The 16212-nt window shown below is 50.9% G+C and overlaps 1 protein-coding gene across 1 annotated transcript in view; it reads left to right on the plus strand.

Moving 5' to 3' along the window:
* PLD5 (phospholipase D family member 5) overlaps positions 1-16212 on the plus strand; it is a 971514-nt gene that overhangs the window by 833697 nt on the left and 121605 nt on the right. The window lies entirely within an intron of this gene.

The raw sequence follows: 16212 nt of genomic DNA on the forward strand, positions 1-16212 counted from the left end.
CAATGTAACGCCCACACTATCATAACTCACCAATCCGCCACCTCTTCCGGGGCGGGAGCACCGTCGATAAAAACACGGCGGAAACAGACTACGAACGGGAAAACGTTCACCGAAACACACTCCACGAGTACGGAGGACAGCATGGAACCCGAATTAAACATCCTACCTGCTCTCGTCTACCTGCTCATCTACCACGAGTACGAACGCCGGCGCAGATGACAACGGTGAGGGGGGAGGAGGAAAGGTTACGGGCACACACATATGCGACCCCCACACCCCCAAACTATGTACACACCAATGCAGAGCAACAAGTCACAGTGACACCACCCAAACCCCCTTGAAAAATGCAAAGACATAATTAAATTGTGAAGAAAAATCTATGTAATAAATAGACTCTGACAAATATAGGTCAACTATGCAAAATATTCATACCAAAATAATACTATATACACTGCAATGGATAACCGAGGCAATTAGTTCCGTACATCAAAAGTAAATCGAAGTGTCCGTGGGCCAAAGTGTAACAACACAAGGGCAAAGCCCACACAGGAGACCTGAGTCCTTTGGAGAGAACACTGCAGGGGCATCTGATGAAAAAACTACAGGCACCTCAGGGGGAAGGGGATGGGGGGGGCACCACAGACACATGAGTCCACGACGCCAGATCCACGAAGGGGCCACCATGCCCACTGTACCATCCTGGGGAGTGCAAAGCCACAGTCTCACAAGTCTCTACAGTGGGTGGGCTGCCCACTGTGCCATCCTGGGGAGTGCAAAGCCACAGTCTCACAAGTCTCTACAGTGGGTGGGCTGCCCACTGTGCCATCCTGGGGAGTGCAAAGCCACAGTCCATCAGGTGGATTACAGTCTCCACTGGTCAAGGAGGAGGCATGGTGGCCACAGTGAACCGTTAACATTGCTTGAGACGGCGGGCCCAGCGGAGCGGTGCTTGACAGGAAGGGCCCAGCGGAGCGGTGCTTGACAGGAAGGGCCCAGCGGAGCGGTGCTTGAGACGGCGGGGCCCAGCGGAGCGGTGCTTGACAGGAAGGGCCCAGCGGAGCGGTGCTTGACAGGAAGGGCCCAGCGGAGCGGTGCTTGAGATGAAGGGCCCAGCGGAGCGGTGCTTGAGATGAAGGGCCCAGCGGAGCGGTGCCTGACAGGAAGGGCCCAGCGGAGCGGTGCTTGAGATGGCGGTGCCCAGCGGAGCGGTGCTTGAGACGGCGGTGCCCAGCAGAGCGGTGCTTGAGACGGCGGGGCCCAGCGGAGCGGTGCTTGACAGGAAGGGCCCAGCGGAGCAGTGCTTGACAGGAAGGGCCCAGCGGAGCGGTGCTTGAGACGGTGGGGCCCAGCGGAGCGGTGCTTGACAGGAAGGGCCCAGTGGAGCGGTGCTTGAGATGAAGGGCCCAGCGGAGCGGTGCTTGAGATGAAGGGCCCAGCGGAGCGGTGCTTGACAGGAAGGGCCCAGCGGAGCGGTGCTTGACAGGAAGGGCCCAGCGGAGCGGTGCTTGAGATGGCGGTGCCCAGCGGAGCGGTGCTTGAGACGGCGGTGCCCAGCGGAGCGGTGCTTGAGACGGCGTGGCCCAGCGGAGCGGTGCTTGACAGGAAGGGCCCAGCGGAGCGGTGCTTGACAGGAAGGGCCCAGCGGAGCGGTGCTTGAGATGGCGGGGCCCTGTTCAGTGGTGCTCTTCTGCATGGCGGGCCCTGTTCAGCGGTGCTCTTCTGCACGGCGGGCCCTGTTCAGCGGTGTCTATCTTCACGGCGGGGCCCTGTTCAGCGGTGCCTATCTTCACGGCGGGGCCCTGTTCAGCGGTGCTCTTCTGCACGGCGGGCCCTGTTCAGCGGTGCCTATCTTCACGGCGGGGCCCTGTTCAGCGGTGCTCTTCTGCACGGCGGGCCCTGTTCAGCGGTGCCTATCTTCACGGCGGGCCCTGTTCAGCGGTGCCTATCTTCACGGCGGGGCCCTGTTCAGCGGTGCTCTTCTGCACGGCGGGCCCTGTTCAGCGGTGCTCATCCAGTAAGTCAAGGGAGCCAGACCTGGGCTGGACTCCCTGCTCAGTCCCCCGCCGACCGTGATGTTTCTGGACCCTTCGGTGACGGAGTCCTGGGCCCATGGGTGTCCTCCCTTACAGCTGGGACGTGGCATGTGGGGCCCACCTGCTCCGCGCTCCTGCTGCCTGACTTCTCCGCCCTGCTGCCCTTTCGCTCCTTAGATGTGGCTCTCGGGCCCTTGCCTCCCCTAGATGTTGTGGCAGGTGAAGTGGGCGAACTTTGGTCCTTGGGGGCAGCCGTGTCAGTCCTCTCACGCCGGCCCTTTTGTTTCCTGGTCCTCTTCCCTGGGGGGGGGCTGGATGTGTCCTTGCTGCTGATTGAAGTGTCACTGCTGGCAAAGGGTGGACTCCAGAACCCATGCACAACAGTGACACTCGTAGCTGGGCTGGTGGTGGCTGAGGTGCTCTTGGGACTCTTTGCAGATGGAGGGGGTGGGTCATCGGAGGGAAAGAGGTTAAGATTAGCGAGGAAAAGTTTTTTAGGACCAAGGTAAAGGGTAGGAGAAGTGGTGATGGGAGTGGAGGAAGAGGATGTGGTTGTAGGAGAGTCAGGTGTGCTGTCATTGGGTGATGGTGCTGGTGCTGTAGGCTGTCGTGAGGTGGATGGCTGTTGGGTGGGTGGCTGCCTGCGTTTTTGTGTGTCTTGGAAGAGGGGGTGACAGACACAGTGGGAGAGGACACAGGGGACGTGTAAATGGCAGTGGGGGTGGTGACTGCACGCGTGCGGACTGTACTGGAGGGTGTGGTGGTGATGGAAGCACTGGCTGATGTTGGTGTGCATGCAGGTGTGAGTGTAGACGTCACAGGGAGGGAGGAGGGAGACGAGGAGGAGGGGGACACAGAGCTGGTAGTGACTGTTGGAATGTCTGCATCTGGGTGTTGCTTGGGTGAGTGTTTGTGGGATCTGTGGTGCTTGTGTCTGGATGAGCTGCCCTTGGGTGTTGAGGTGTGTGCAGGCTGGTCAGATGGTGTGGATGGGATAGGCTGAGGAACAGGAGACAGAGACAGGGTGGAGGCAGTCAGAAGAGGGAGGCTGGAAACAGGGACAATGGCTGCCGTCAGTGCTGAGGCCAGAGCATTGAACGATCGTTGATGGGCAGCCTGACCCGAATGAATGCCCTCCAGGTAGGCATTGCTCCGATGCACCTCCCTTTCTACCCCCTGGATGGCATTCAAAAGGGTAGTCTGCCCAACAATGAGCGTCCTCAGGAGGTCACTGAGCTCCGCACTGAGGGCAGCAGGGGTGACAGGGGCAGGGGCTGAGGTGCCTGGGGCGAAGGAGACGCCCGCCTTCCTGGGTGAGCGGGCACGGAGCGTAGGCTGAGGGGCTGCTGGGAGGGCGGGGCTGGTGCGCTGGGTGGCACAGGAACAGACACCGAGGGCACCAGTGATCCGGAGGGCGAGGGGAGCACCCATCCGAGGACGTGTCTGTGTCGCTGGTATCACCACCGGTCCCCGTTGTGGTGCTCCCCTCGCCCTCCGGATCACTGGTGCCCTCGGTGTCTGTTCCTGTGCCCACCGGGGCCTTGTGACTTGCAGCTCCCTCGTGCTCCGATGCCAAATCTCCTCCGCCTGATGATGCTAATGCACACATGCACAAGAAGATGAAGCAGAAGGGTGTGGGGAGAAAAACGAAGACCAGGTTGAGTGCATGCAATGTCAACACCGTTGGCGGAGAGGACAGACAGAGGAGCCTCATGCACTACGCCGCGCATTCGGGGTACACTACTCAGTAATCCTGACTAGGACAACAGGTCTAGAGACGACAAACGCGCACATGTGTGATGCTGGACCATCAATAGCTGTACTTGTCAGCCTACAGAGGTGGGGGCCGGGAGCACAGGGCCATGCCTAAGGGAGGGGACTACACTACAGAAAGCGCCCTGGCCTAATGTCACCCACAGCCCTCCTCCCCCACCCAGACGCCTCCACTGCGCAGAAAGATAGGAGAATGTGCTGATACTCACCCCCTTGTGTCTGCTGTGATGTCCTCAAGCGCCCATCCAAATCAGGGTAGGCCACCGCCAGGATCCGGGACATCAGGGGGGTCATGGTACGACTGGCACCCCTCCTAGGTTGGGAGGCTATCCCCAGCAGTGCCTGGCGGTCTTCCTGGTCCCGCGGCGGATGTCCTCCCACCTCTTGCGGCAGTGGGTGCCCCGTCTGTTGTGGACCCCCAGGGTCCGGACTTCCTTGGCGATGGCACGCCAAATGTCGACTTTCTGATGGGTGCTGACCTATTTGACATGTACAGGGTGGGAAGGAAACATTCATCAATGAACTGCATGTTAGATGTGATTGGCCCCCCCTCACCAACTTTGCCAAATGGCACATGCTCTCATCTGTTGTGCGTTGCACTCCTCATTCGCCCCCCACCCCACCAACTTACATCCACCCCACTCCACACAGGCATCGCCCATTCCATGTGCACCTGGTGTACTTACCTGTTGGTCTGGAGGACCGTAGAGTAACGCATACTGGGGGAGGACCCCATCCACGAGCTTCTCCAACTCTTCAGACGTGAAGGCAGGGGCCCTTTCCCCAGTCGCAGCAGCCATTGTCACTTCCAGACCGAGGTCACAGCAGCACTTGCAGTATAGGTCCTCTCCTGTGGATGATCAGGTCTCGAGTGATTAATCAGCTAGAAAATGGCGGTCACGCCCGCGGCGGTGCGTACCGCGGCGGTGCGTACCGCGACCGCCGGCGCACATCCTCATTGGCTCCTGAAACCCATAGGCTTCAATGTTAAGCAATGCGGCTTCGTATAGCGGTCTTCGACCGCCTACCGCCACGGTGCGCCACGCCAGCGCATTGACCTCACATCCCATTGTCCCGCTTCACAGGTCAGGCAGCCGCCATTTCAAGGGCCCACATGGCATAATTTGTACTGCGTCACACAGGCCTAGGCCTTGCATTGCCACACATACACGCCTTTCAATACATAGATAACCGTGTGCTATGCAAGCTGTGGCGAACGTACCTGTGATTTGCTTGACTCTGTGCTCCATGTTGTCCTTCCTAGGCACCGTCCGCTGGGACTTGCGAGGAGAAGGATGAATCCTCGCGTGTACCGACCGCTGGTGGACCTGTCGACAATGGAAGAACGCCACATCATACTACGATACCGACTTGACCGTGCCACTATACATGAACTGTGTGCCCAGCTGGAGCCAGCCCTGATGTCCCCCATCCGCCAACCCACAGGAATTCCCCCTCTGGTGCAGGTTCTGTCAGTCCTCCATTTTCTTGCAAGTGGCTCATTCCAGACGACAGTGGCCATGTCATCTGGAATGTCTCAGCCCATGTTTTCAAAAGTTTTGTCGAGAGTGTTGTCTGCCCTGACGAAACACATGCGGAGTTACATTCTATTCCCTGAGGAGGTTGATTTGGCCACTGTGAAGGGTGATTTTTATGCCCTTGGACATATTCCCAACATAATTGGTGCCATTGATGGGACCCATGTGGCCTTAGTACCCCCAAAAGACGATGAGCAGGTGTACAGAAACAGGAAAAGTTACCATTCTATGAACGTCCAGGTGGTCTGTTTGGCTGACCAGTACATCTCCCATGTAAATGCCAAGTTCCCTGGTTCAGTGCATGACGCATATGTGATGCGTAATAGCAGCATCCCTTATGTGATGGAACAGCTACAGGGACAACGTGCGTGGCTAATAGGTGACTCTGGTTACCCCAACCTGCCTTGGCTATTGACCCCAGTGAGGAATCCCCAGACCAGGGCTGAGGAACGGTACAATGAGGCCCATGGGCGAACTAGGAGGATCATAGAAAGGACGTTTGGCCTCCTGAAGGCCAGGTTTAGGTGCCTGCATATGACAGGGGGATCCCTGATGTACTCACCAAAGAAGGTGTGCCAGATCATCGTGGCCTGCTGTATGCTTCACAATCTGGCATTGCGACGTCAGGTGCCTTTCCTGCAGGAGGATGGTCCAGATGGTGGTGTGGAAGCAGCTGTGGAGCCTGCGGAGAGTGAAGAGGAGGAAGACTCAGAGGACGACACAGACAACAGGGACAGAGTTATCCAACAGTATTTTCAGTAGCGCACAGGTAAGAATCACCCACGCCATTTTACATTTACTTGAAGACTCCTGCATCTCAACTTTGTCTATTTCCCCCCAGTTCTTTTAGACTGATGTTTGATTTTCCCTTCCCTTTTCAGTGCTGTATTACCCACTGCGTGACTTCTGGTTGGTTAGCCCATGGACTAATGCTTATTGACCTCGGTATGTTTTCAACACAAGTTAACCAAACATAATTGATCTGTAATGTGTTATACATTTGTAAATAATACAGGCTGACTCCTGATTGATTTCAGTGCAATGAGTGATTTATTTGTAGTGCTAGATAATGGTACATGATATTAACACGGTGATGGGTGGGGGTGGAGTAATGTCCATGGCAGAGTCCAGTTCTCAGTCTCACAGGTGCGTTGTCTATATGCCTGTGGAAGGATGGAGCAGGGGCAGTTCAAGGTTGGACAGGGTGGCAATGTGGGACAGTGGGATGACTTCAGGGGGTATCTCATGCTGGCGGGGGTCTTGACATCCTACTCTGTCTATTTTTTTGATCTCAGGCTCCTCTTGCGGGGTGGTTGTTCTTCAGCAGGAGGTGGGGTTCTGGTGGCCTGTCGTTGTGGTGGGGCCTCCTGTCCATTAGCGCCGGCGGAGGTGGTAGGCTGTTCCTGGTCCGGGCTAGTGACAGGGGCCCTGTGTGGTGCCACATGGTCCCGCAACGTGTCTTCTATACGGTTCAGGGCCTGGACTATGCTCGCCATAGCGGTAGAGATGTTGGTGAGTTGATTGCTGAACCCCATGTAGCGTTCCTCCTGCTGTGCCTGGATCTCCTGGAACCTGGCCAGTACCGTCGCCATCGTCTCTTGGGAGTGGTGGTAGGCTGCCATGATGGTGGTGAGGGCCTCTTGGAGAGTGGGTTCCCTGGGCCTCTCCTCCCCCCCCTGTCGCACAGCAGCCCTCCGAGTTGCCCGGTTTCCCCCGGCCTCTGTCCCCTGGACGGTGTGCCCACTACCACTGCCCCCAGGTCCCTGTTGTTGTTGGGGTGGTGGGTTTGCCTGGGTGCCCTGTAGTGGCAGACACACCGCTGATTGACCTGTCCTAGAGACAGAGGCATGGTCCCGCTGGGTGGGAGCTGTGCTGTTGTTCCCAGAGGGGGTTGGGTCTGGTGTGGCCTGTGTCTGTGTGTGGGGAACCGACTGTCTAGAGGTCCCCGATGGTCCGGGCTGGTCATCAGGTTCCAGGTCGACAGAGCTGCTGTCATCACTGGGGGCCTCTTCCGGGGGTGGGATGGACATTTCTGGACCCTCCTGACCGGTGTGTTGGTGTTCGGGTCCTGCATGGGGTAAGAGAGTATGGTTATTGTTTCTGTGTGTGCTATTGCGTGCGATTTATGGGTGCCCTTGTCCCCCAGTGCTGCCATTCCCTTGGGGAAGGTGTTGTGAGGGTGTTTTGGTGGGGGGGGTATGTGCAGTGGTCATGCTTAGGTGATGGGTGTCCATAGTTTGTGGTGGCATGCAGGGGTTGGTGTTGGGTGGGTTGTGCTGGAGAGACATTCTCAGGGAGGATGTGTGATGGGGGGTTGGGGGTGAGGGTGGTGGTGGGGGTTAGCATGCGGGGGGGAAGTAGTTGAGATTGTACTTACCAGAGTCCATTCCTCTGTGTACTCCAGCGAGGCCATCAGGATGCAGGATGTTTAGTACCTCTTGCTCCCATGCTGTGAATTCGGGTGGAGTGGGTGGGGGTCCCTCCCCAGTCTTCTGCACTGCGATGTTGTGTCGCGAGACCATCGAGCGCACCTTTCCCCGTAGGTCGTTCCAGCGTTTGCGGATGTCGTCCCGATTTCTGGGATGCTGTCCCACCGCGTTGACCCTGTCCACGATCCGCTGCCATAGCTCCGCCTTCCGGGCTATAGTGGTGTGCTGCACCTGTGAGCCGAAGAGCTGGGGTTCAACTCTAATAATTTCCTCCACCATGACCCGGAGTTCTTGGTCCGAAAAGCGTGGGTGCCTTTGGGGTGCCATGGGGTGGTGTGGATGAGGTGTGGGGTGGTGTATGTGGTGATGAGTGTGTTGGTGTGTGGTGCTTTGTGCTTCTATGTGGTGTGTGTGATGGTGTAGTGTGCCTCTGTGTGATGTAGCTCTCTATTCTGTGATGTGTCTCTCTCTCCTTCGTCTCTGATCTTTGGTCGTAGGGGTTTGTGGGTGATGTGGGTGTGTGTTTTATATTGTGTTGGGTATGTGGGAGTGATGTGTGTATGTGTTTCAGGTGTGTGTATTTCAAAATGTCCAATGTGGCTGTGTGTTGGTGCTGGGTGCGTATTTTGAGCGCGGCGGTGTGTACCGCCAATGGACTACCGCGGTTGAAAGACCGCCGCGTGGATTTGTGGGTCAGAATGACATGGGCGTGTTTCTGTTGGCGTGGCGGTGGAGGTTTGGTCATCTCCAGTTTACCACTGGCCGCTGATGTGGCGGCCTGCTGTGGATGTTGGATTTTTGGAGGTTTGTCAGTTGTGGGTCAGAATGACCGTGGCGGTTTACAGCGGCCGCGGCGGTAGAATGGCAGACTTCTGACCGGCGGTAAGGGCCTTTTACCGCCGAGGTCAGAATGACCCCCTATGTCTGCTGTGATGATTCCCTAAGCGCAAGTACTCAGCATTGACTGCACAGCCCGCATCGGAACTGCCACTGTGCAAACTTCCCCCAACCCAGACCCTCGCTTCACAAATCTCTCATCAACCCCAGTCACAACTAAGTTGCAGGACCTCGCATCACAGCTTCGCAGTTTGTCAGAACTGGCACATTACCTCAGCTGAGTAACTCATCTATGACACAGGACCTCCCATCACTCCACAACCAGGACTTAAGATACCCTTGCTCAGCATGGCTAACTGGGTCACTGTAACCGTCCTTCACTCCCTCATGGTCGTCTTAGATTGGTGACTTTGTCCCAGTCTAGCGCAACCAGATTTCCACAGTTGGGGCTTTGTGCTTTTTGACACTATTTTCACTGAAATCTCTAAAATTGCATATCTCCAGTTCTGCAGATTCGAATTTTGTTGTTTTTGGTTTTGTTTCATTTATTAAAATGTACTTGATTTTTCTAGATCGGTTTGGGTTTTTTCTTATGTCATGTTTTCACCTTATTACTTTTAAAAGTTCTGCATAAATCCATTACACTTTAACTCTAAGTTAAGCCTGACCTCCCTCCTCAACTAGTAAATCATCTTTCTCCCAAAAATCACACTCCAAAATGTGTGTGGCTCAGCGTCAAGCACGAAAAAAAGCTGAGGAAAATGATAGTTATATTTGTGCTGTCTCAGAGAGCTACTTTGTGGCAACTGGTTGGATATGCCTTCTTGCTTTCAAGGCAATCATACATGTTGCAAAGGAGATACAATCATGAACCAATGTTTAGGAATTTCTGAAGGAGGGAACTAACCATCTGTTGAGCAACTAATGATCATTGTACAGAAATGTATTATTAGTACTCTATAAGTAAATAAATGTAACAAAAAAGAAAAGAAAATTGGGATCTTTAAAAGATCAAATAGTGAATGGGAATTTAAAAAACGTACATTTAATTGTAACATGTATTTGTATGATTAAAATAAAACTAAACTGTGAAAAGCATCGAAGACTGACATACCGGAAGAGTGATGACGTTTTTCTAAAAGCCAGTCTCGCCCAGCACAATTTACAAGGGGGTCAAATGCAGAAGGGGCAAATTGTTTGACTTTCACCCAGTTATGGCTAGAGGGTTCTGCACTTGCCTTTAATCACTTAGGCCCATATTTATACTTTTTTAGTGCCGCATTTGCGTCATTTTTTGACACAAAAGCGGCGCAAACTTGCAAACCGTTTGCGCCGTTTTTGCGTAAAAAAATTACACAAATGAGGCGCACAAATAGTATAAATATGGGCCTTAATGTGTTGAAGATACAAAAGGTTTGGAGAACGGATTGTAAGTAGGTCATAGAAGGGAAAGTTTATTACTTTATTTGCATAATCAATTCATCTTTAATCACGTTTTGCATTATTGCTATGCTTTCCCATTTCAGGAAAATGTGTACAAAACGAACCTGTTGAACGGCGATTTGAAGTTGTTATCTTTTTTTGGGAGAGTTTGCCCATAATAAATAGTTTTGAGGGGAATGTAGGGTTAGAATCAGGAAGGCTGCTAATCACTGTTTTGGGTCTGAGAATCTCCTTATTCTCATGCTCCTCCTTCTTTTCTTACACCATGTTTATTTCAGCTTTCTGGTGCATCACAACCCTTGCGTAGAGCAGCAAATCAGCCTACAGAAACAACGCACCAGCAAGCAACATTTAATGAGACATTTGAGAGTTTGATGTCTCATAATAGTGCTTGCCATTTATTGCAATTAAACTGTAGCATATTCTTCAGTTCTTTGAGTTGCAGTTTTGTTTTAGGCTAAATTACTTTGGTTTCGATGTACAAAGGACTGAGCAAGTGCTTGTGCAGCACTGCACACTTTGTCCTGCATTCAGTGCACTTTTTAATGCTAAGTGAGCTTTAGGCTTTTTGGGATGCACCGTTTTCCCACAAAATTCGTAAGAATACCCACGATTTCCAATATAAGTGCTGCTTAGAAATAAATTATACGAACAGTATTGGCTTACTTTTCTGTTGTGACTGTTGTCTGGCTATTTGCTCTCTGTACACAGCATGTAATAATCTGCCTGGAAGCGCAGTCAGAATAGCTGTAGAGTGGGATGTGGAGCTGTTTAGTTTTTTTGCTCCCTGCTCTCCAATGAGTGCAGGACCAGGTCAGTACCTCTGAGTATAAGAGAGCTGTTCCTTGGTTGTATCCAATCGCGACCTGGCTAAGTAGCAGGGCGGGACGGGGGAATAAAACAAAAAATATATATATATATACACATATATATATATTTTAAGTTACCTGAACCTCACTGCCGCACGGCTGCTATCCGCCGCACTCCAGGCACAGGATCCCAGCCTGCCCTGCTTCCAATCATGACACTGCTCAGAGCAGCATTATGATTGGCTGGAGCAACCTAGTTAGGCGCTCCAACGCAGACTAGGAGCCTGGGCCTGCTCTCTCCAACCCCGCAAAACAGTGCCGGATTGGAGAGATCCCTGTCCACATGTGTGTTTGGCTGGCCTGAGACGGCCAGCCAAACATACATGTGCACTGAGGGGAGTGTTTTGTGCATTTCCCTCAGTGCTCATCACCCCATAGCCGCCGACCCCTTTAAAAATAAAATAATAAACATGTTTATTATCTTTTTATCTTTAAAGGTTTGCAGCTCCTGCTGTTGGCGGGGGGGCGACTCTCCTCCGCCATAGCCGAGGAGTGGCCCCTGGCTGTATCAGTGAAAACTTTTCTAGCTATCGCGTTTAGAATTTTCAATTCTATTAAGGACACGGAGGTGAGGATTATGCTTCTCTTTCTATGCTTTAATAAAACTTCAGCAGCCAATTAGAAAGCTCTTTAACAAAAAACTAAAAATCCCATGAACCCACCATAGTACCATAACAACCATAGAGTCCAACCCTATAAAACCTTCCTGACACGAAGACTCTTCCTCTTTCTTTGCGCAAAGTCAGACATACAGCACTAATGCCGAAAAAGTCACAAATTAACTTGGAGTCCAGAACCGAAGAACAACCAGCTTCCGAACCAGAAGACAAATATCCCATCAACAACGTGGGAAGAGAAGAAAGATCTTCCGTGGAAGTCGAACAAAGGACTCTGAATCATTTATCCTCTTGACCTAGGATAAAGAAAAATAACGAGTCATAAACACTGTCTCATATATGATAGAACAGAAAAACAATCAACACACATTTGTTTAAAGTTTTTTACCACAATATAATAGCAGGGTGGGAATTTTAATAAACTATTTGTTTCAAAATCATAACAACATTATGAAAAAAAAAAGTATAAACATATCAGAAACATAATAACCTTGGGCGGGATAATCCTCGCCTCTGTGTCCTTAATAGAATTGAAAATTCTAAATGCAATAGCTAGAAAGGTTTTCATTCTATGTCAGGACCGGAGGCTCAGATTATGCTAGTTTAAAGTCCTGTCAGTACCACAGAAGACACATCCAAAATAGGCTTATAATGAAGCCTTTTAAACGTGGACTCAGAGGACCAATCTGCTGCGTTCAAAATATCTTCTAAACGAGAACCAAAAGCAAAAGATTTTGATGCCATAGCACCCCTAATGGAGTGTGCTCCAAATTTGGAAGTGTCAATGACCGCTTCAGACAAAATCCATCTCACGCATCTAGCCAGAGTAGCTGAAGAAACTGGTCTAAATGGCTTTTGGAGAGAAATAAGCAGCTGACCCAACATGTCAGATCAGAATTCTGATGTATCTACCTCATAAGCCTTTAGGCACTGAACAACACAAAGTTTGTGATTATCCGGAAATGCTGGATAGGACACTAACCTGGTGTTGCACTTAGTCCTTCCATATATGACAAAAGAAACACCTTCAGGAGAGAAACGTCTCCCTGCTAAATGCAACGATTTAACGTCAGAAACACGTTTACAAGAAATGAGACAAAGAAGGATGGTAAGTTTAGCAGAAAGTTGTTTTCTGGAGAGGTATTTATTAGAAGGCCAGGAATCTAAAAACCGAAGAATGATGTTAACATCCCAAAGCTCTGAGTACTTGGGAAGAGGGGGATTCAACATCCTAATGCCTCAAATTAATTTACAAACAACAGGTAACTGACCCACAGGTCTACCATCAATAAAGACATGACTGGCAGGAATGGCTGAAAGAAAATTTTTAATGGAATTATAAGCCATCCCAGAAGCGGCTAAAGAAGCCAGAAAATTCAGGATCAAAGTACAATCCGCATTAAAGGGATCTGAACCCCGTGAAGCACACCAACTACACCATCGTCTCCAAGCGGAGGCAAAACATTTATGTGTGTTGGGGGCCAAGGAGTGATTGATGAATTCCTGAGCTCAGTTCGAAAGGCCTGGGAGGCTCCAGTTTTGCCTGAAAGACGCCAAGCTAGAAGGGACAATTGACCTGACAGGATCAAGGGGTGAGGAGATCCCACCGGATCCAGTAGGAGGTTCCAACTCCAGGGCAAGAGACTGGGGAGAGCACAGGCTAGCTCCATCAAGATGGGAAACCAAGGCTGGGATCTCCAATATAGAGCGAAAAAAGCCATTTCCGCTTCCTGTCTCTGAAGAAACGCTAGGACCCTTGGAATCATTACAAAAGGAGGGAATGCATAAGAGAGGAAAGGAGTCCAATCCTGGAGGAAAGCATCGGTTGCCTTTGCTCCCGGATCCAGACACCAACTGAAGTACATGGGGAGTTGAGAATTCAGACGGGAGGCAAACAGATCGATTGTGCACGGACCCCACATCATCATGAGAGCCCTGAAAACTCGTGGGTGTAACTTCCAGTCGCTGGAATCTGTCAAGTGAGGGGAATGCCAATCCGCAATCACATTCCGCTGACCCGGAAGATACTCTGCTGTCACCGAAATGTGATTGAGAAGACAATAATGCCAAAAGTCTTTGGCAATCTCTGTCAGTAAAGGAGAACAGGCCCCTCCCAGCTTGTTCATGTACCAAACTGCTGACACATTGTCCATCCTGAGAAGAATGCAACATTTTGCTTTGCGGTAAAGCTGCGAATCGCAAAAGAGCCCGCTAAGAGCTTCAGGCAATTGATATACAGAGATAGTTCTTGCTGGGAACAGCAACCCCCCGTAGATATGGGGCTGCAACGAGCTCCCCAACCCCATAGACTGGCATCCGCTTCTATGATCAGGTCTGGGAAGCAGGGAAAATTGGCTCTCCCATTCCATGCTTCCATGTGAGATAACCACCAAGAAATTTCCATCTTCTCCTCCTCTGAGGGGGGAGCTGACTAGGAGTAAGATAAACCCCTGTTCAGGTGCATGATCTTGAGGTGTTGAAGGGACCTGTAATGTAGGGGTCCCAGAAATATCGCTTGAATCGAAGAAGCTAGCAACCCCACCAAACGGGCTAGGGACCTCAAGGATATTGTCATCCTGGACAAGGCTAGTCTCAATTCTTTCTTGATATTCCTCACCTTTGTTTGGAGGAAGAATCAACCGAGCCGAGGGGAAGTCAACCAAGAAACCTAGGAATTCTATAGATTAAGAAGGGATTAGAATGGATTTTTGGATGTTGATGACAAAGCCTAGGTCTCAAAGGAGAGAGATCGCCCATTCTAAATGGATCATAACCGTCTGGGGAGATTGGGACATAATTATTATGTCATCTAGATAAATGATGAGGCGAACACCCCTGGTTCTCAGGCATTCCACCACCGGCCTCATCAGTTTCGTAAAGCACCATGGGGCTGACGAAAGGCCAAATGGAAGAACCTTGAATTCGTAGCTCTTCCCTTCCCAAAGAAACTGATGTCTGTGGGGAGGGAAGATAGTAACGGAAAGATAAGCATCTTTAGGTCCAGACGGACTATCCAATCTCCAGCCTGGAGAATGTCCCGTAGTAAATTTTGAAATGGTGATACAAGATCCACTGATTGAATTCCTTTAGATTGAGGACCAACCGTGAGCCCCCACCTTTCTTGTCTACTAAAAAAATGGGACTCAGGATCCTTCTGGGGTGTAACACCGATTCCTCTATCGCATCCTTGGATAGAAGTGCCAGAATCTCTTTTTGAATGATGATCTGATCTGAGAGGGAAAAATACAGAGTGTTGGGAAAAAGAAATTGAAGGGGAGACAGAAAGAATTCTATTTTGAATGCCCAAACGGATTCTAGCACCCACTGGTCATTTGACATTTTTTGCCTATTGTGAAAGAAACATTGAGTGCGACCCCCTAAAGAAACTTCTTCATAGGGAATAATTCTCACCCGCAGAAGAGGAATCCTGGATGGCTGCAGCAGTGCCCCTGAATCTTCCTCTACAGAAGCGGCCTCTGAAAGAACACCTGGAAGAGTAGAAGGAGGAGGCTTGGTCTTGATAGCCACCTCTACCTCTGTGACCCTGGAAGCTGTCTCCGGTTGGATTCTGTAACCTCGGCCGAACGGTCGCCCCTGAAGCATCCAGCCCAGAGATCTCTTGATGGAGCCTCGAGCCTTGTCTAAACTAGAAAAGATTGAGAAGAACTTGGAAAGTTCCTTGAGAAAGGGAGCTCCAAATAAAAGGCCTTGAGCTGCGGTACCTGCTTCAGAGGAAGCTAGATCAGCCAATTTAGGGTCAAGTTTCATAAGAATAGAACAACAACGTTAATTAGAAATGGCACAGTTAGTATTGCCCAAAAGACATATTGCACGTTGAGACCAACCAATCAGAGTGTCTGTATCAATAGGAGAGTTAGATGCCTTTGCCTGATATGCAAGTTCCAGGATCTTAGTTAGAGGACCTGATAAGTCTAAAAGCTTGTCCTGACAGGATTTCCAAGCCCTATCAATACCCTTCTTAGGGTCTTTAGTGTATTTCTTCAGGTAGGTCACCATAGATGGGTCTATCTCGGGAGTCTCTGCCACCTTGTCAGGAAGATCAGGTCTGGGGTATTCAGAACGCAAAAGTGCGCAAACCTCCCTATCAAACTCCTGTCGAATGTGGATCTTCACATAATCAGAAACTTCAGTAGGAGGTAGCCAGGCAGTAGATCTGGGTGTATAATCTCACCCAGTTCAAAAGTTACCAGTCTAGCCTGCTTAGGAATGGAAGTATGATGAGACTTTGCCTTACGCTTGCGTGAAGGATGAGAATCAGTTTTTGACGAACCCTGAGAAGAGGAGGCATTGGAGCCATCTGACAACTCTTCAGAGCGGGGTGCAGCAAGCATACTGTAGGGGTGTTCATTAGCCAAAGAAGCCGCAAGTTTTTGGAAGGCTTCAGAATGAATCTCTTTAGATGGTAGAGTCGTGGACTCATCACTAAGACCTCCGGGGGGAGGAAGCCAGCCTTGTTGCTGAGCAAATCCGTAAAGGTGGTGCTTCAATGGAGTAATAGCCTTAGCCAAGGCATCATTAACGGTTTGGCGCACGCCTGCGTCCAAAGCTTGCACCAGATCCTGTTCAAAGGAATATTAAATAATAATTTTCATCCCCCTCTTGATATTCTTCATACATGGCTGGAAAGAGTGGTGAAAGCAACTCAAAATAGC

This window comes from Pleurodeles waltl, chromosome 5 (assembly GCF_031143425.1).
Source record: "Pleurodeles waltl isolate 20211129_DDA chromosome 5, aPleWal1.hap1.20221129, whole genome shotgun sequence".
Lineage (NCBI taxonomy): Eukaryota > Metazoa > Chordata > Amphibia > Caudata > Salamandridae > Pleurodeles > Pleurodeles waltl.